Here is an 18,786-nt window from a genome sequence, read left to right on the forward strand (position 1 = left end):
GTATGAAACTAGAAATCAATTACAAGAAGAAAACTGAAAAACACAAAAAACCATGAAGTCTAAATAACATGCTACTAAAAATTGAATGGATTAACAATAAGATAAAGGAATAAATCAAAAGATATCTTAAGATAAAGGAAAATGAAACGACAAGCCAAAATCTATGAGACAGTGAAAGCATTTCTAAAAGGGAAATTCATAGCAATACAGGCCTACCTCAAAAAATGAGAGAAATCTCAAATAAACAATCTAATTTTACACCTAAAAGAACTAAAAAAGAGCAACAAACAAAGCCCAAAGTGAGTAGAAGGAAAGAAATAATAAAGATCAGAGGAAAAATAAACAAAATAAAGTCTAAAAAAAAAAATAGAAAAGAACAATGAAACAAAGGGCTGGTTCTTTGAAAAGATTAAAAAAAAAAAAATGATAAACCTTTAACCAGACTCATCAAGAAAAAAAGAAAGAGGACTCAAATAAATAAAATCAGAAATGAAAGGAGAAGTGGAAACTGACTCCACAGAAAGACAAAGGATTATAAGAAAATATTATGAGCAATTATATGTCAACAAATTGGACAATATGGAAGAAATGAATACATTCTTAGAAACATACAATCTTCCAATACTAAGTCAAAAAGAAACAAAATCTGAACTAACAGATAACTACTAATAAAATTGAATCCATGATCAAAAAGCTCCTAACAAACAAAAGTCCTGGACTGAATGACTTCACAGGTGAATTTTACCAAACATTCAAAGAGAAATTAACACCTATCCTTCTCAAACTATTCCAAAAAATTCAAGAAGAAGGAAGACTCCCACGCTTAATTTACAAGGCCAGCATTACCCTGATTCCAAAACCAGACGAAGATATTACAAAAAATATATATATTAAGCAAATATCCCTGATGAATATAGATGCAAAAATCTTCAATAAAATATTAGCAAACCAAATTCAGCAATACATTAAAAAGATCATACATCATGATAAAGTGGGATTTATGATCAGGATGCAAGGTTGGTTTAATATCTGCAAATCAATTAATGTGATACAGCACATAAACAAAATGAAGCATAAAAATCATATGATTATATCAATAGATGCAGAAAGAGCATTTAATAAAATTCAGCATCCATTTAAGATAAAAACTATCAGCAAAGGGAGAATAGAGGAAATACATCTCAACATAATAAAGGCCATAAATGGCAAACCCACAGCTAAAATCATACTCAATGTGAAAAGCTAAATATATTTTCCTTAAGATCAGGAACAAGGCAAAGATGTCCACTTTCAACATTTTTATTCAACATAGTATTAGAAATCCTACCCACAGCGAACAGACAAGAAAAATAATCATCCAAAAAGTCATCCAAATTGGAAAGAAAAAAGTAAAATTATCATTTCAGATGACATAATACTATATATAGAGAGAGAACCCTAAAGATTCCACCAAAAAACTATTAGAACTGATAAATGAATTTAGCAAAGTAACAGGATACAAAATTAATATTCAGAAATTGGTTGCATTTTTTGAATCAATAACAATCTGTCAGAAAAAGAAATTAAGAAAACAATCCCATTTACAATTGCATCAAAAAAATAAAATTAAATACATAGTAATAAATTTAACCAAAGAGATAAAAGATGTGTACTTGAAAAATTTTAAGACGTTGAAAAAGATACAAATAAGTGGAAGCATATACTGTGCTCATGGATTGGAAGAATTAACAGCATCAAAATATTCATACTATCCAAAGCAATCTATAGATTCAGTGTAATTTCTATCAAAATATCAATAGCAACTTTCATAGAACTAGAACAAATAGTCCTAACATTTATATGGAACCACAAAAGATGCTAAATAGCCACAGCAATCTTGAGAAAGAAGAACAAAGTTGGAGGTATCACACTACCTGATATCAAACTATACTACAAAGCTATAGTAATCAAAACAGCATGGTACTATCATAAAAATAGACACATAGATCAATGGAACAGAATAAAAACCTTATAAATAAACCCACACCTGGATGGCCAATTAATCTATGACAAAGGAGGCAAGAATATACAATGGAGTAAAGTCAGTGTAATCAATAAATAGTGTTGGGAAAACTAGACAGATATATGCGAAAAAAAAAAACTAGACCATCTTTTTACACAACAAACAAGAATAAACTCAAAATAGATTAAAGATTTAAATATAGTACCCAAAACCATAAAACTCCTAGAAGAAAGCATAGGCAATAAACTCTCTGACATTGCTCTTAGTAATAATTTTTTCTGATATATCTGCTCAGGTAATGGAACCAAAAGAATAAACAAATGAGACTACATCAAACTAAAAAATTTTTCACAGCAAAGGAAACCATCAAAAAAAGAAAAAAAAAAGAAAAAAGAAAAGAAAAGATAACCTACTGAATGGGAGAAGATATTCACCTATGATACATCCGATAAGAAGTTAATATTCAAAATTTATAAAGAACTCATACAAATTTACACCCAAAACAATATAATTTTAAAAAGGAAACAATATAATTAAACAATATAATAAAAAATGGGTAGAAAACCTGGAGAGACATTTCTTCAGAAGACGTACAGATGGATAATAGACATATAAAAAGATGCTCAATGTCACAAATCATCAGAGAAATGCAAATTGAAACCACAATGAGATATCACCTCACACCTGTCAGAATGGCTATCATCAATAAATCAACAAATACGAGTTCATGAGGATGTGAAGAAAAGGCACCCCTCATGCACTGCTGATGAGACTGCAAATTGGTGCAGTCACTATGGAAAATAGTATGGAAATTCCTTACAAAATTAAAAATAAAAGTACCCTATGACCCAGCATTTCCACTTCTGGGTATTTGTTTGAAGAAATCCAAAACACTAATTTGAAAAGATACATGCATCCCTATGTTCATTACAGCATTATTAACAATAGTCAAGGTATGGAAGCAACCTAAATACTCATTAACAAATGATTGGATAAAGAAGAAGTGGCACGAGAAGTGTAATATTTCCTGGCCATAAAAATAAATGAAATCTTACTATTTGGGACAACATGGATGTACCTAGAGCAGCAGCCCCCAATCTTTTTGGTACCAGGGACCAGTGCTCCTACTGGAGTCCAATGCCTAATGATCTGAGGGTGGAACTGAGGTGCAGATGCTAGAGCTGGAGAGCGTCTGCAAATATAGCTGAAGCTTCGCTTGCTCTTCTGCCGCTCACTTGCTGCTGTGTGGCCCAGTTCCTAAAAGGCTCTGGATTGTTACCAGTCTGGAGGGGGCTGGGGACCCCTGACCTAGAGGGTATTATGATAAATGAAATAAGTCAGACAGAGACAGACAACTACCATATGATTTCATTTATATATGGAATCTAAAGAACAAAATAAATGAATGAACAAATTAAAAACAGGCTCATAGATACAGAGAACAAACTGATGGTTGCCAGATGGGAGGGGAATTAGATGAAAAAGGGGAAGGAATTAAGTACAAATAGGTAGTTACAAAATAGTCACAGGTATAAAAAATATAGCATAGAGAACATAGCCAGTAATATCATAATAACTACGTATGGTGCCAGGTAGGTACTAGAATTATCAGGGGGATCACTTTTTACATTATATAAATGTCTAACCACTATGCTGTATACCTAAAACTAATGTAAAATAATATCAAATGTCAACTGTAATTGAAAAAAAATAAAGATTAGTGGTCTTATAAAAAAGAGAAGAAATATTTTTCTTTTTCTCTCTCCCCACCCTCATGAGGACACAGCAAGAAGGTGGTTATCTGCGAGCCAGGAAGAGGGCCTTCACCAGAATCTGCCCATGCCGGCACCCTGATATCAGACTCCCAGCCTCCAAAAATATGAGAAAATAAATTTCTGTTCTTAAAGTCAACTGGTCTGTGGTGTTTTGTTATGGTAGCCTTAGATGACTAATACAATTAGTCGTAGAAAGACTTTTCTGAAAACTATCAAAGAATCTGGGAGCCTGAAACACTTTCTTGCACACCTCAAGTCAATTTAAAAGAGGCTACAGACTCATTTTTATTCAGACCACTTACTTAGTCCTAACTTGTTAATTTTTATTTTAAAGAGAGCAAAGAGAAAGTGGAAGAAAAAGGAAATCTGTTAAGGGGGAGGCTGAATGCCTATTCCTGGACTTGATCATTTGACATAAATGATGCTCAATTCCTCTTCTATAAAATTAAAAGTTAAAATTTTGAATAACCCCAAAGCTTCCCTCCATCAAGAGAATCTCTAGATCTTTAACTCTGAAAGGCCTTTGTAATATTAGAGGAAAAGGAACTGATTTGTAATCGATTTGGCTGAATGTGTTAAAAACCTTGCAGGTAAGAGGAAGTGATAGCTTCTTGCTAATAGAGAGTATTACAGGACTCTCCATAAGAAAGCTGAATTTGTCTTATTAAGGTTTAAAGTATCTTTCATGTCTGGATTCTTTCACTTAGTATAATGTTTTCAAGGTTCATCCATGTTGTAGCATATATCAATAATTCATACTACCTTTTTATTGCCAAGTAATATTCCATTGCATAGATATATCACATATTTGTTTATCTACACATTACCTGATGGACATTTGAGTTCACAAATATTCACAAAAGGGAATATTATAATTTGGGGCTCAAGTGTGAAAAGAAAAATTATAGTTGAGGCCTCTAAAATGTAGTTTGTAATTTCCTCTTCTATCTAAAATGATTTGTTCACTCGACATACACTACAGACTCTGATACAAAGGCAAATAAAGCTTGGTTCTTCCCCTGAGAGTCAAGAACTGGGGAGCACTCGATTAGCCAGTTTTTCTAATGAACTCAAACATTAATAACTATAGGGCTGCACAACTTGATATGCAATATAATCTCTCCATTTAATGCAACAAAATATACACACTGAAAGGAAAGAATATCCTAGATTCAGAAAATCTTAAAGTGGGAGGACACTTCAGGGACCCTCTTTCCTGAAGCCACACAGGAACAGCAAGCTACTCCCTTGTTGGAGCTTCCACAATATTTGATTCTCTTCCCTGTGACTACATCTTGTTATATTGCAATATCTATTTAAATATGTCTATGTATCAAGAGGCATCAGGCAGAGAAACCAAGCCTTATACGTCTACTTTTCCCAGGACCTTGCAGCATATCTGATGCATAGCTGGTGCTCAGCATTAAAGCTTATAGACTGACAAAAATTAACCTGGTTGGACGGGAAAAGGAGGTTCAGGTTCACAGCTATTTGTCCAAGGTCTCATAGATAGATGCAGCAAAGCCAAAGGTAGGGAAAAGATTGCAGGCTCACATTTCAGTGCTCTTACCTTCAATAACTTACGGGTAGGAACCAGTAGTATCTCACTTAGACCCCGCTTCTGTCTCCAGTTAGGAGTAATCAGAAAGTCTAGCAGTATAAAGAAAAAAGAAAAATTTAAAACAAGAAGAAATGGTGGAAAAAGAAAGAAAATTGATTTAAATAGACACTTCTCTAAAGAAGTTAAACAAAAGGCCAATACACATGTGAAAATATGTTCAAAATCATTAGTCATCACAGAAATGCAAATCAAAACCACAATGAGATACTGCTTCACAACTCATAGGATGGCGATGATCAGAACAACTAACAATAAGGTTATAATAAAAAAGACAAGCAAAAACAAGTGTTAACAAGGATTTCTAGAAACTAGAACACTTATACATTGGTGGTGGGAGTATAAAATAGTGCCACCACTTTGGAAAACAGTCTGGCAGTTCCACAAACAGTAAATGTAGAGTTACCATATGACCTAGAAATTCCACTCTTAGGATAGACTCAAGAGAAATAAAAACATATGACTGCATGAAATGTGTACATCAATGTTCAGAGTAGCATTATTCATAATAGCCAAATAATGGAAACAACCCAAATTTCATCAACTGATACATGGATAAACAAAAGTGTCATATATCCTTGCAATAGAATATTAGTTGGCAATAAAAAGATAGTATGAAGTACTGAAACATGCTACAGCATGGATGAACCTTGAAACATTATACTAGGTGAAAGAATACAGACACAAAAGGCTACATATTATATAAATTCATTTATATGAAATGAATTATTATAACAAAAGTAGATTATTGGTTGCCAGGGTCTAGAAGGGCAGAATGAGGAGTGACTGCTAATAGGTATGAGGTTTCTTTTGGAGGTGACAAAATAGTATGGAATTAAATAATATTGTTGTTTGCAAAACTTTGTGACTAATAGCAATCGCTGAACAATTCACACAAAAAGCATGAATTTTATGGTATATGGTATACCACAATAAAAAAATACGAAGGGGGGAGAGAGAGAGAGAGAGAGAGAGAGAGAGAGAGAGAGAGAGAGAGAGAGAAGAAAGGAAACTATGTAGAATGGCCAAACTTATGTAAAGTAAATGTCTTTATAAACAATTTTTTTTAAAATGATACTATATAGGACCTGGTACAAAATAAAATGAAATATTAGCATCTATTGTGTCTCATGAAGGAGACTGAAGAAAACCAGGGTTCATTTAGAGCCTAGTTGTACCAGGTCCCAGCATAAATATGTTTTCTGTCTTCTCATTAATCTCTTGAGGAATCTACTAATCATTTTACAAGTGAGGAAACCAAGTCTCAAAGAGGTTGAGTAATTTCCCCAAGATTACACAAGAATGTAGGCAGACCTAGGAATCCTTTTCAGATGGGCCTAATTCCAAAGCATATATTCTTTCCACCCTGGCACAACACATCCATAAATATGTTTTCAAATTTTATAAAATTCAGTTTCTTGCAAGTTCCTCTAGAAGTTGCGAAGTAAACTAGGACAAACTTATCTTCAAAAGCCTATGCAGACGTTGGACAAAATTGATATCCCTAATGTTCCCCCTTATTTGTCCCACCTGCCTTTCTGATCACTTCCTCCATAATTGTCACAGTTGGAGAGAGCATTTTACCCCAGAGCCCCACCTACACCTGTATCCCAGCAGGATGTCTAGTTCATCGTTATAGTTCCCAAGCATTCTACTCTACTTTGCATTCAGTAGAAGTTCAATGAGTGATTATAGCGATTGAGGAAACAATTTCTTCCCTTAAAGTTCTCATGATCCTTTTAAGACATAAGTTGTGGACACAGTAAAATAACCATTTTACTACTTTATGACCAGGTGTACCCGAAGAAACCTTGTTTGTAGGACAGTGTAGCTATGGACAAACTTGGTAGATGTGAAGCTATTTTCCAATCCTTCTTATAGAGAGTTATAGAGTGATGGCAGTGGCCATCTTCCACATAAATAATAGGCTTATAATCTATAGTTTTCTTGGGTGGGACCATGTGGCTAGTTCTAGAAAATGGGTTGAAAGTCAAGGGGACAGATGTTACTTCTTGACTGAGCATAACCACTGATCTCATATACAGCTGTTTTCCACTGCATAGTGGCCAGCAACTTTTTGGGGTGGTGTTTGCTCCACCAAGCACGAGAAAATTGAGAAGAGCTTTCAAATGACCCATGTGAATATTTCTTAAGTCACTAAGATTTTGAGGTTGTTTTGTTTTTACAGCATGACCAAGCTTATGCTGACTGATTTAAATCTCTAAAGTAGAGATTATGTGTGAAAATAGTGAGAAGTACATTTTAACTGGAACATGCTTGACCATGAAGAACTGGAGGAGGTAGGATCAGAAAGATAGACTGGGCTCAAATAACACAAAGCCTTGAAACCTAGTCTCATGTAGAAGGTGTATGGAAGGAAGAAAGCACTACAGGAGGGAAAAATAGTTATGTTAAGCCCAGATAACTATTTACAGAAAAGAAACTAAAAGTGGAAGAATGAACAGTCATTAGTAGATATCAAGACATAGATGATATCTTAACTTTGAGATCCAAAAAGAGTTGAAAATGAACAACTGAGGTCAATGTAAAGAGGCCATTAAGCAGGAGATGCCAAACGTCAATCCAAGAAGTACGAGAGCTCAAGGCTGAGAAAAGAGCTGTTTTAGTTTTCTATTACTGCCAAGTCAAGTTACCACAAATTTAGTGTCTTAAAACAATACAAATTTATTATATTACAGACCTGTATATTAAAAAGCTAACCTGGATCTCACGGTCTAAAATCAAGGTATCAGCAGATTTGAGTTTTTTCTAGAGGCTCTAGGACAGTATCCATTTCCTTGCTTTCCCCAGCATCTGGAGGCCACCTGCATTCCTTGGCATATGGCCCCCTTCCTCTGTCTTCAAAGTCAGCAATATAGCATCTCTCTGACCCTTCTTCTTTTGTAACATTACCTTCTCTGAACACAGCTAAGAAAGGCTCTCAGTCTTTAAGGACTCATGATTAGATTGGACCTATTCAGATAATCCAAGATAACCTCACCCCAACGTTTAACATTATCACATCTGCAAAGTCCCTGGCCCCACACAAGGTAACTTATTCTCTGGATGTGGGGATTAGGACATCATCATCTTTGGGAGGCTATTATTCTGCCTACCACAGTAGCCAAGTATTAAGAATGAAGACAAGTCAAGGTATCAAGAAACAGAATGTGATACTGGACAGAAGAATGGCTCCATTTTGGTGTATGCTGTATACAGTGGCTCTTGTTCTGAGGCCCCTAAAGGGCAAGTTCAATGAACTAAATGAAAAGTGATTAGGCCTGTACTTTGCTAGTGACAAGGAATAGTGTACTGCAGACAGCAGTGCCCATGATTCCCTAAGAATAATCCTTTACATGTGCAAAGAAGAGGCTCAATAAATACAGACTGAATGAATGGAAGGGTGAACAAGACATTGACCAAATAAATACGACTTGACAACAGTCTGGATACAGAAGGCAAAAGAGACAGAGTATAAAAATAATTGACAGTCAGTGAAGCATCTAGGAGAGGCACGAGGCTAGACATTAAAGAAAACATGGAAGATGGTTACATGAAATTTCTTCTCAACTGTGCTTTGAAAAATCCCATTGTTCTTCAGAATGTAATTTCTTTTACAAAACTAAAAGAATGAACATACTGGCAAATAGATGTAAGCTAAAGAAATGTAAGAAGTTATATTAATCATATGTTTAGAAAAAGATAATTGGGCAGATGGTTTTCAGGGAACCAAAAACTAGACATAATATTTGTGAAAAAGAATTGAGGGAACTTCTAATTAGGAAAGTAGGATTGCTTTAAAGGGATTTTATCTTTAAATAAATCTAAAGAGATAGGACCATGTTTTAATTATAAAACGTTTTTGAATGTGTGTGCCTTAGATCTCTGCAGTAGAGGTATGCTGCATCTGAGTCCATTGACTCAGTAAGATGTAGTGAAAACTGAAAACTATAATAAATCATAACCCCTGTGGGCAACACCTGATTAAATTTCTTTCTGGCTTTTACACAATGGTGGCAATGGCTGTAATCCAAAATGTAAACAAAAACTCATATGGAAGCAACAAACACATTTAAAATATATATATATGTATATTATTTCCCAGTCCAAAGAACTTTTTGTCTAAGACTTCATCTGTGACTTATTCATATTACTGAGTAATTCCACTCAGTGAACATAAAACACAAATGACTACAAAAAGACAGCATTTACATAGTCCGATGATTCCCATATATGGATGATAGAGGTGCATGCCAAGAAGTTTGGCAATTCTTTTTTGAAAATTGACTTAATAAGATGGTGGCAAGTGAAGTGTGTACATGGTCAATTCCATGATAACCCAGACATTTTATCCTCATCTCTGGAAAAATCAAGCCACTCATTCTCCATTAGCAATGTGCTTTAAAGTAACATGTAAATAATGGGCAAACTGCCACAAGTCAAATTTGTTAAAAAACAGTCCCATGGTATAAACAGAAACCAGAGCTATAACCATTACCGATGTAATATAATAGTCGATGAGAATGACACAACTCTAAAATCTCTTATTTCTTGAAGCTTGCTCAAGGGACTTGACAAACTGATAAACAAGGACCAAAAGAATTAGTTCAGCCTGTCACTTGCATTATGGGTTCTTCTAGATATCCACACTGATTATCCTACTAATGCGGATTTTCTCTGGTTAAACATTAAACTTATGCTGGCTTTCCCTGCCACCCAGTACATTCTTGTCGACCGTGCATCTGTGTGTGAGAGGGCTGCTTACCAAAGAGCACTATCAACACAGGAAACGAAACAAGATTCGAAATTCCCATTGGGTCTGTCTGCTTCTTTATCAATATCTAAAGGGGGTTGCATAATTGGGAATTTTATAGAGACAATGAAAAAGAACTAACCCCATATGAAGGAAAAGTCAACAAGTATATGCCAGTCCACAATACGCATAACATGCAAGCATGAGAATGTCTCTCTGGAGTTTACCACCAATCTGTCTAACCTTTAATAAGGGTGGCTAGAGTCATACTCTCTATATGCTCTTGTTTTCCTTCTGTTTCTGTTTCCAACACTATGTCAAGTTCTACCCAGACACAATCTAAATATGAGGTTTGTCTCTTTACCCTTGATGCCCTCTGGGACTCTTAGCAGAACACCCTGATTTTGGAACATCCTGCCTGACCCCATTAGACTTGATATCTTACTTGGTGCTATTGTCATTTTTATTCATCGATCCATATTTTCCCATAAATATTTATTGAACATGACTCTGTGTTCCAGGCACCATAGCAAGCACTGAAAATGTATTGGAGAATATGTATGTTTTACTCTCAACTTTCCTTAACAGATCAAGTCTTAGCCTGATTTCTCCAGTTATGCCCCTTCGGTCTTGAATAGTTCAGTTCCCCAAAAGGACTTATTGACCCACTACCCTGGCTATGATCATAGACAAGCATCCCAACCAAGATGATCCTCATCCTCCAGTCAGGGCATAGAGGAGACATATACAATGTCAGGGCCTCTGCCCTAGATTGGCACTTCAGGATCCCACACTGTATTTTCTCTTGGTGTTGGGGCAGATGCTACAAAACATTTGTAGCCACTCAGCCCACAATTGTTCAATGGTCAATGCCTAAATTATGGTTAAAGAACTCTATTGCTCTTACTTATTTTTTTACTTTTTTTTTTTTTCCTGCTTTTAATGGCTCTGCATAAACCTGTGCTGTTGAGGAATATCAAGATGAATCTCTTTGGTATCATTCAGATTTTTCTGTAGTGTGGTGTCATCAGATATCTCTTGAACAAAGGAGTGACATAATCATTGCTGGGCTTAGGGTGATTGCTCTGGGGGAAACATGCAAGGTGATTTAGGTACAGGACAAATATGTCTATAAATACACGCCAGTCTTAAGCTAAGACACCTGTTAGATCTCCCACTTTAGATAAACATTTTTGCCAGCCAAACAAGTTTTTCACGAAAATGTTAATTTGCATAAGATGTAACTCTCAGCAGAAAATATAATATTTATTAAAATCAAACATTTATTAAAATCAAATGTTAATAAGAACAAAAGAGAGTAGGTTTACCAGTCAAGATGGCGTAGAAGGTAAATGCTGTGCACTTCTCCTCTCGTGACCACAGCAAAATTATAATGCAACTACAGAGCAACTAGCACATGGAGTTGCCTGAGGTCTGGCTGAAAAGAAGTCTTACAACTGGGAACAAAAATAAGAGGTCACCTTAAACCAATAGGAGGGGCAGAGTTGAGAAACAGCCCTGTCCCACAGCTACGTGTGGTGATTGAGAATCGGGAGAATTATATTGGCTGCAGGACCCCCACCCCCATCCGAGGAGTGAGGAGTCCCGGCCCTACACTGGGCTCCTCAGCCCAGGGTTCCAGTGCCCAGAAGACAAGTCCCCACAACTTCTAGCTGTGAAAACCAGTGGAGATTGTGGCTGAGTGAGACGGAGGGCTGCTGGAGTTGCAAGCATTTTTCTGAAGGGCCCATGCCCAGACTTACTCCCTGACAGACTCAGTTGCTTTGAGCTCCAGCACTGGGATGGCTGCTCGAGGAGTGCCAGGGACATATGGGGAGACACTAAATTGTCAGGCTTCAGGACAAGGGCTGAAAGGGTGACTTTCTCCCTGACAGAAGTGCTAGCAGTATCCACTGTTTCTTCGTTGAGCTCTTCCCACTCCCAGTATGCAGACGCAGGTTCTGACATAGCTGAGTCACCATCAAACCAGATAACACAGGTTGCTCCGCCCAGGGGATTCCCTGAGACTCTACCTCTCCCAACTTGTGGGCCCACCCAAGCTGCTTCTAGTAGTTTATTCCATATGAATGTTCTATCTTGGCCCTTGCTGTGAATTTTCCTAAAATCTCTCAAAGGTTCATAAAACCCAATAAAGCATCTTGGCCTTGGCATGCCCTGTACCTCTTGCAGAGCAGTCCCAAGCCCAGTGGCAGCTAGCCTTGGTTTCTGGCTTGGCTTCTCAAGGCACCTATAGGCCCAGCATGGGTGGCAGCCATTTGTGGATTGCTTGATGACTTACCAGGTGGCCCCAGAGGTGCAGCTGAATTTGGCCTGCAGCTGGACCCCTCCCAGGACTGTGCCACTGGGCCTCATAGGACACCTACTACATAAAGCCACATTCCTAAGGCTGGGAGACTTAGGAGCCCTACGTAATACCTAGAAACAGACACAGAGAGGCAGCCAAAATGGGGAGACAAAGAAGCATGTCCCATATGAAAGAAGAGAACAAAGCTCCAGAAAAAGAACTCAACAAAATGGAGATAAGCAATCTACCACATGCAGAGTTCAAAAACACTGGTTATAAGGATGCTCAATGAACTTAGGGGGAGAGTAGATGAACTCAGTGAGAACTTTAACAAAGAGATGAAACATAAGAGGAAACCTGTGAGAAATGAAGAATACAAAATGAAGAATACAATATTAGAGGGAATCAACAGATGGATAAAGTGAAGGATTGAATCACCAATACAGAAGATGGGGTAGTGGAAGACACACAATCAGAACAGCAATAAGAAAAAAGAAGTCACAAAAGTGAAGATAGTTTAAGGAGCCTCTGGGACAACATGAACCATTCCAACACTCACATCATAGGGTTCCAGAAGGAGGAGAAAGCAAGAAGTTGAAAACCTATTTCAAGAAATAATGATGGAAAACTTCTCTAACATGGTAAAGGAAATAGACATACAAGCCCAGGAAAAGTTCAGAGAGTCCCAAACAAGATGAACCTAAAGAGGCCCACACCAAGACACATCATAATTAAAATGCCAAAGGTTCAATACAAAGAGAGAATCTTAAAAGGAGCAAGAGAAAAGCAATTAGTTACCTACAAGGGAGCTCCCGTAAGACCATCAGTGGATTTCTCAACAGAGATTTTGCAGGCAAAAAGAGCTTGGCACAAAATATGCAAAGTAATAAATCCCAGGACCTAGAACCAAGATTACTCTACCCAGCAAAGCTATCATTTAGAATCAAAGGACAGATAAAAAGCTTTGCAGACAAAAAGAAGCTAAAGGAGTTCATCACCACCAAGCTAGTATTATAGGAAATGTTGGAGTGACTTCTTTAAGAAGAAGAAAAAAATATGTATCAAAAATATGAATAAAGAATGGCAATAACTACATATCTATCAACAAGTACTTCAAATGCAAAAAGAATTAAATGTTCCAGTCAAAAGATAAGATGGCTGAATGAATAAGAAAACAAGACACTTACATAGGCCGCCTCTAAGAGACTCGCCTCTGATTAAAAGACACACACGGATGGAAAGTAAAGGGATGGTAAAAGATATTTCATGATGTACCTAGGGGGTATTGTGCTGAGTGGAGTAAGTCAGATAGAGAGAAACAAACGCCATGATTTCACATACATGTGGAATCTAAAGAACAAAATAAACAACAACAAAACAGAAAAAAAGTCATAGATACAGAGAACATTTTGAGAGTTACCAGATGGGAGAGGGATTGGGGGAGTCGGTGAAAAAGTGGGAAGGGATTAAGAAGTACAAACTGGTAGTTACAAAATAGTCATGGAGATATAAAGTATAGCATAAGGAATACAGGCAATAATATTGTAATAACCATGTATGGTGTCAGAAGGGTACTAGATTTATTGGGGTGATCACTTTGTGAGTTATACAGATATATAATCACTATGTTGTACCCTTGAAACTAATATAATATTGTATGCCAACTGTAATTGGAAAATTTTTTAAAAAAATTTTAAAGAGAGTAAACCACAATTAGAAAGAATAGATGATAGATAGATTAAGAATTATTCAGCAAGGGAAGTCTAGGATTAAGACAATTCCAGTATTATGGATAAGGTCTAAGATGGCATAAAGTAAAGGTGAACTGTATTTCTCTAGTACCTTTGAGGGCCTTCATTTTCCACTCCTGAATAAGAAAAAACATCCCTGGACTATATTTCTCCCTCTTCATTGCACAGCCCCCATGAAAGCATTCCTACAAAGAAATTTTTTAAGGTATGGAAAATGAATAGAGTGACAGGTGTCATTGAAATGGGGAGGGTAAGAGCTGGAAAAAAGTTCAGAGAACCTAGTAAAAGTCTAATTGTTTAGGAAACTAAAAAGAGCTACAATAATTTAGTCTATATTGAAAAAGGTAACCAAATTTTTCCTAATTAGAAAAATAAAGATGTGAGGCACTAGGAAGATAGAGGAATTTACAGTGGAAGTAGAGAGCTCATTAGGAAATCAAATAAACTAATTTGGACATCAAATAAATCTGGCAAAATGGATAGAATTTTCAGAAACCAGGGATTGGCATGGTGTGGTTCCATTTCCATCAGTGAAAAGGACAATTACTATTTGATTCAGAGGTAGAGAGTTAAAAGGCTTCAAGGTTTAGAGGCTGATGGCTAAATCTGGGAGACTTCTGCTAAGTCCTGAGACTTAGACAATCGTGACAGTTAAGAGCTAGTTAAGTGACAATGGTACATCTTACATTTTGAGATTCCGTATCCAGAATATAGGCAAGGTTTAATGTTGGGGTGCAATCCCCTTGAAGCAAACACTGAACTAAAGCATTAAGAGCTCTTACTCCCATGGCTAAAACTAAGTGTGTGTATCATTGAATGTTGGATTGACCTCCTGCGGATGTTAATAAGAAGAACATCCACCAACTGGCACTGAACAAGGCATCTGAAAGGTGGAAAGAACTTGAGAGAGTGTCTGGTTAAGCTTCCTTGTTTTACATACAGACACTGAATCCAAAAAGCATAAAATATCTGCCCCAAGTTTTCATGGGTAGTTAGTGGCCAAGCTGGGACTAAAATGCAGGTTTCCTGACTCTTTGTCCAGCGCTCTTTATAAGCCAGAGGGAGCTGCGAGGCAGTCATCTGTAGGATCACCTGAGTCAGTCAGCTCTCTACCATCTGGGCCAACAGGAAAACAGTGACTCACAGAATCCAAAGTTCCTTTGGAATGCAGGAGAGGTGTGCCTTTCTTCTTTGCTGTGTGCCTTTTCAATTTTTGTAAATAAAACTCTATTTTAAATGCCCTGGGAGAGCTGGCAATTGTAAGTGCCTTGCAGGCCAAGGTCATATTTGGTGATACTTAGCACAAGCGTAGGCTGATTGACTGATGGGTCATTTGATAGATGGAGAACAAAATTCTGTACTTTGAACTTCAAGTCGTCAGTGACTTTTTGTTTAGACCAAAAGCCACGTTCATTTGCATTTTGAAGCACTCAGGAGTGGGAGGGAGAATTGGAGGTTGAAATCTGCCAAGGGTAATATATGAAACAATCGAAAGCTAGGTGTTTGAAAATGTGAAGGTAATTGTTTTTAAAGCCAGATTCCATTGTTTTCTAATCCAGGAGACCTTGAAAACTCAAGGATCTTATACATCAGACCCATTATCTAGGGATAAATACTGTTTGATTACTAAAGCTACAACAGGTAAGGAAGAAACTGGTTTCTCTGACACAAAGAGCAGACAACACCCTTCAAATTAATCCCAGCTGTCATCTAGGCCACGGCCTGCAAGAATCTTGCCTTCCTCTCCTTACAACCACACAGGGCACTGTAGAAATACTATAGGCTAGAGCCACCTTTATTTCTGCCACCTCACGCCGGCCTCCAAGTCTGTAGGTCAAAGACACTCAGTTTTCTGTTTCTAGGCATGCTAATGTCCCTTAGCATACTGGAAAGCATTTATCTGCAAAGCTACTATAATGACACTATGAAAGAAAAGTAAAATCTTAATAATAAGCCATTTTCATCTTGCCATTCTACTGCTCAAAAGTCTTTAATGACTACTCATTGCCTACAGTATCCAGTTCAGACTACTGAGGTGACTTCTGAGGCCTTCCACAGGCGACCCCACCTCTCCTTTCCTGTTTCTTAGCCTCATTGTTCTGCTACGTAGGCCCTTCCGCTCAGTCATGTTGACCAATTCACCACCCTCCAAATATTCATGTGTCTTTCCCAGTTGAACACATTCCTTCCCTTGCCCTACATTTCATTACCCATCTATGCAAATGCAACTTTCCACGGCTCAGCTCAAATTGCTACCTCCTCCCTGAAGTCTCTTTGCTACCCAACTACCAGGATTTCATGCTTCTTTCCTCCATGAGAACAAATCTACATTCTTGTTTTCCTCTGCTTTGAATACTCCACACTGTCTGGTATCCATTCTTAATAAATATTTGTGAATCAATTAATTCTAAATAACCCAAAACAAAGTTTCCATTTTCAAAGCTCTTTAAAATAAGTAATCATTTGTAGCTGTTATTATATCCACACAATGGAAACTTCGCAGCATCTAGTATGTTGTCATTGGATTCCTTTCTTTCCACAGAAGACCAAACTAGGTCATTTCAAACCTCAGTCACCTTCAGAGAGGTTCTAGAAGGGCATGCTAAGAGTCAGCAAAGAATATATTCTTGGATTACTGACTTGTTGTCCAGATCTGCTACTGAATCAGATTCAGGCAAGTGTGAACTGGAGAAATGAACTAATCATTAGCACATCCAAACAAAATGAAAAGAGCTCTTTTGTTACATTGGCTGGATATTCAGGCTTGAAAGGAGGGAGTAAAGGAGGAAAAAGGAGAAGGAAAATACAGGCTTCAATTGCCTTCCCTTCAAATGTGCTTTTTCTGCCGTTTCTGTTTCTGCTTTTCACAACTATGTGATGGTCCTGGAATGTTTGAGAGGCATTAAATCAGTATTGAAAAGATGACTTACTGTAATCTGATGAAGATATCTACTAACATGTTTATCACCCCAGATGCTCTTTTAACTGGGTCCTCTTTAGTATGCCCAGAAAACATTTCTTTGCTAAATTAAAAAGTGCTAGAAGTGGTACCCTGCCTGTAAAATCACATCTGATTTCAGTGGTCAGCCCAGAATAGTCAATGCAGTCCTACTTCTAGGTCCAGTAACAGGGGTTATTTATTTCATAGATTTCATTTAATGGATTTGGCCACATCCTCAAAAGACAAATATGCTATCTAGAAAGAGGAAAACTAAGTTATGGAGGGTGAGAAGAGAGTGAAACCAAATAGCAAATGGACAGAAAAGCTAATATGACAGCTATAGCTTTCTAAGCATTAATTAATTCAAAATTTTATTCATTCACTGAACTAATAAATACTGGCCATTATATGTCTGCTCAATAGTGTCATTCATTCAATCGGACTATACATATCAATTGAGAACTTATCTTCTGCTAGCTAGTTAACCACTAGATATAACTTTTTCACAGCTCAAAAAGTTACTAAATATAACTTGAATAGGGGGCATTAGAGATGAAAAATTGTAAATATTAAGACAAATAATCAAGGTAAAAATTATGAGTAACATTTGAATAATTTTTCTAATGTCAAAATTTTTATGATAAAATTTGCAAAGTTTTCCTCTCATGCATCACTAATCTTCCTTCACACCCCAGGCACATGGTGGGGTCTTACTTATTGATCCCCAGCTGTACCCAATTGAGAATAAGCTTAGTTACAAAGGAAGCAACTGAGACTTTGGGCTCTGGAAGCAGACGGATAGGAATATGAATACGTAAAACACTAAGTCCTGTGTAAAATTAGCACAGATGGCAGCCAGTATTATTATTATCTAAATACCACTACTGGGTATTTTCTTAACAAATTTCTTTAAAATTCTATTTTATAGTTGTGGACCTCTCTAGACCAATGGTTCTTAAAAGGAAGTAGGAATTATGACCCCCAGAGACATTTGGCTAAGTGTAGGGACATTTTTGATTTTCACAGCTTGGGGAGGGAAGGTGCTCCTAGAATCTGGTGGGTAGAAGCCAGAGACACTACTCAACATTCTACATTGCACAGGAGAGGTCCCTACAACAAAGAATTATCTGGCTCAAGATGTCAATAGTACCCAGTAGAAATCCCTCTCATAGCCATTATTTTTTGTTCTCTTGGAGCCTGGTAACCCCCAAAGACATCAGGATCTAACTTGAGACCAGGCTAAATGTTCTATATGTTAGCCTGGTGCGAGCTCACTAGCTGTGCCCGCCCCCGCCCCCCACCCCCCTTGTTAGCTTTAGCTAGTTGCTTAACCCCTTTGAGATTCCTTTCTTAAAAAAAAAATTTTTTTACATGATATGGATCATATTTAACTCATAAAGTTGTGGGGAAAACTGAATCGTTACATTTGTGTCAAGTTATATATATTACACATTGTTTTATATATAGTTATATAGTTACATATAAATATATTCAGTAAAAATTATTTTTTACTTTATTTTTCCCAGCCCACTCACCCATCCCCTACCCTTCCCTTACCCCTCTCAGTACCCCCATCCCTGAGGCTCAGGTTCTCTCTTTTAAAATGCTTTAATTCCTTTGGTGGCAAAAATCAGACTTGGG

At 37.0% G+C, this 18,786-nt stretch overlaps 1 long non-coding RNA gene across 3 annotated transcripts in view; it reads right to left on the reverse strand.

The window, feature by feature from the left end:
- LOC120598156 (uncharacterized) overlaps positions 1–18,786 on the reverse strand; it is a 44,894-nt gene that overhangs the window by 25,338 nt on the left and 770 nt on the right. For 2 of the 3 annotated variants that reach the window (XR_005651524.1, XR_005651525.1), the window contains exon 2: positions 5,348–5,427. This is a non-coding gene — a long non-coding RNA (uncharacterized LOC120598156). Of the gene's footprint in view, positions 1–2,920; positions 3,311–5,347; positions 5,428–18,786 lie in introns of those variants that run through there. The other variant, XR_005651523.1, reaches the window with a different exon arrangement.

Source organism: Pteropus medius, unplaced genomic scaffold (assembly GCF_902729225.1).
Source record: "Pteropus medius unplaced genomic scaffold, Ma_sr-lr_union100, whole genome shotgun sequence".
In the NCBI taxonomy this organism is placed as follows: domain Eukaryota; kingdom Metazoa; phylum Chordata; class Mammalia; order Chiroptera; family Pteropodidae; genus Pteropus; species Pteropus medius.